General features: G+C 41.6%; 1 protein-coding gene across 1 annotated transcript in view; it reads right to left on the bottom strand.

The window, feature by feature from the left end:
* necab2 (N-terminal EF-hand calcium binding protein 2) overlaps positions 1-3,104 on the bottom strand; it is a 159,399-nt gene that overhangs the window by 10,617 nt on the left and 145,678 nt on the right. The window lies entirely within an intron of this gene.

Below are 3,104 nucleotides of genomic sequence, written 5' to 3'. Positions count from 1 at the left end.
GTGAGCCGTTTGGTTATTGTTGCCCTAATAATTCTAGGGAAGCTTTCCCAATATCAATATCAGAAAAATGCCTCTGCAAGCCTTACATCTGGGAATTGGGTATAGACAAGAACACCAGACTATGCATCGATCAATACTGTAATTTATTAGCCCCAAAAAAGATCTGTTTGCATAACCAGAATCGAGTCTTCGTTGCTTTAAAATATTAGCTTAAAACACAGCAAGTTGCACTTGTACCATGAATGAGTTATGGCTGCGACCAGCAGCTACTTTTTTGGAGCTGTGAATGAGAACTTATTTGGTAAATGGAATGGACTGTACTTATAAAGCGCTTTTCTAGTCTTTGCGACCACTCAAAGTTGCTTTTACACTACATGTCACATTCACACACATTTACAGTCAGTTATCACATTCATACCCGTTGGCTATGCCACCTGGAGCAATTTGGGGTTCAGTGTCTTGCCCAAGGACACTTCGACATGTAGCCTGAGGGAGCTGGGATTGAACGTCCGACCTTCCAATTGAAAGACGACCGACTCTACCACTGAGCCACAGCCGCCCCTATTGTATTGTATTATGATGGCGAACAAATACAATACTGTGGTGAGAGCTGTTGTGAAAATATAAATCCAGTAATTAAAACTGACAGGAACAAAGGATAGCAGGACATTTCTAGGTGGTTCTAAATGCACAGGATTTAGCCCTATCGTGTTAATGTGGCCTTTAGCTTTGTTCAGGTGAGATGTGGCAGGAGTCAGCAACAGCATCAGTGTCTTGCATTTCCTTGCAAAACCCCTCATCACTGCACAGTTGGCATCCAAAGATGAGATGAAACCTGCTAAAACATTTGTCTACAGTCACTTTAAGCACTTCAGAGTAAAAGGCTGAACCTGGAAGTGGAACCTTGAATTGTATCATGAGCTTATTTTCTCTTATTTCTGCAGGTTACTGAAACATATTTCATCTCCTGTCTTGGCATACCTTTTAGAAGGAAAAATTGCATTTCTTTCTGTTGACAATTGTAGATTGAATGGACTAATTCCCCCAACCTCGTGGTTTGAGTATTGGTTATGGGCTGAAATCACTGATGCAGGTTGATTTCATCAGAGGTGATGTGCGTCGGTGTGCTTGGGGGTCTGAGCTTTGGCTCCTTATCCGAGCCTAATAGGCCAGATCAGCCTGTGAATCTGTCACCCGTCCTCTTGGATGACGGCCCCAGCGGACAACTAATCTCCCTTGGAACCTTGGGAAACTGGGAAACGACCCCGGAGCCAGCTAGCTGTGCTAACAAGATTTGGGAAAGCTGGTGGTGAGTGGAGGTCACATGCCCTCTTTCCCTTCATGGTTCCCAGATGCCAAGACTTCCTGTCGGGCCAATCAGGTCACCTGCTCACATCCAGGACAGGCAGTTGAAAGAGACACCGTGGCGGCTATGAGCTGAACCCTCAACCCTCCCCCAGTTTCACCAGTTCTTCCCTCATCATACTACAATGTACCTTTCCCCATTCAATTTATCCATTACTGACTGAGTGAGCATTAAAGGCTAACATCTACACTCCTGCTTCCCCTGCTGTCACACCTGTTCATGTCCTTCACACTGCTTTCATCAGTCCTCCTTCACAGCTCTCAGGGCCAACACTTAAATGTAGCAGCGGCAGATTTGAGTGTAAGGGAGACCTCACCAAATGAAAAACTTTATAAAGACAAGTTGTGACTCGAGTTCACATGACTTGAATTGTGAATCAGACATCAAAAAGGACTCAATGTTGACTTTAACACAAATGCCTCGTGACTTCACTGAGACTTTAGCCTTCGAGCTTGGAATGACTTGATATCCTGCCCAAGGCCAAAGATTAAAAACTATGATATAACAAAAGTGCTCGCTCATATTCAAAGAAAATTATTTAAATTATAAACACAAAGGTTATGAATGAAATTTTGCACATACTTACTGATATTCTTCTTTTTCTTTCAGAAAGCTGGCTCTAACCTACATGTTAAAATCTGTTACAAAGATGATAGTACTTTTTAAATGAAAGTCAAGTCACTGTATATAAAGAAACAAAACGTGTGCAAGCAGCAGTTCCATCATCTTTACTATATATATCAATATCAATATAAGAGCAGTAAGTTGCTGCAACTTCCTCTGGAGATAGGAAACACCTCTCTTAAGCAGCATCTGTCATTGCCTGAACACCTGAAAATATCCTTTAGTTCTTTGTTTTGTCAAAATCCCTAAAAGATTGGGAGTAATAAAGAGACACAATGAGTAGGGGACGTTTGTGTGTGTGTGTGTGTGTGTGTGTGTGTGTGTGTGTGGGTATGTTAGGCTGCCTGGCTCAATGTCAAATCTGGAGATGTCAATAAGTGAGGGAGAAGAAAATGTGGGGAGCAGCAGGAATGGGAAAGTTAAAGGAATGGGTGGAGCAGCATGAAACATTAAAGAGCAACAAAGATGAGGATGTGTAAGGCATATTACGAGAGTGAGGCATTGATTTGAGTGATTTGAGAAGGATAGGGAGGTAAGGGAATAGGAAGTGAAGAAGGGTGGTAGTGGGGGTGCACTGAGGGACATAAGACAAAATCTGTGTGGGCCAGAATGCCTTGTGTCCCTGCCGGCCAGGCTTACAGTCAGAGAAAGTCAAACATAAAGGAATTATGGAGCTGTGGGACAAGGTTATATTCTCACAAACATAAAGGATCAGATCAATCATTGACCTTTTCTTATGTGGGTTAAACAAATCTGATACCACTTTGGGCAGTGATGAAAAGCCAAATCCACAAAAGGCTCATAATGTTAGCAATATTTGTCTTGTGAGATATGAGTGGTTGGGTGAGGAAGGGTTCTCACATAAATTGTGCATTTCAACCAAGATTTGACCTTTAGGTGTTTGAGAAAGGATGTGAGAGAGATCAATCTAGTCTGTCTAAAAAGCACAGAAGCTTACTCACAAAAAGTATGTATAATAAATATTGTGCCACAGTAGGATGCAGTGAATTGCAGCACTATAATGAAAAAGCTTCTATAGATTTTCTGTGAATGAAATGTTTATTTATTTTTACAATACAATAGCTTACAATAAACTATCCATATGACAACAAAA

The sequence above is a fragment of the Semicossyphus pulcher genome, unplaced genomic scaffold (assembly GCF_022749685.1).
Source record: "Semicossyphus pulcher isolate SPU_LCO1_2020_fin unplaced genomic scaffold, fSemPul1.0.p SCAF_8, whole genome shotgun sequence".
NCBI classification, from domain to species: Eukaryota; Metazoa; Chordata; class Actinopteri; order Labriformes; family Labridae; genus Semicossyphus; species Semicossyphus pulcher.
Note: the sequence above shows the minus strand (reverse complement) of the source record. Positions and strands in the feature narration are given on the sequence as shown.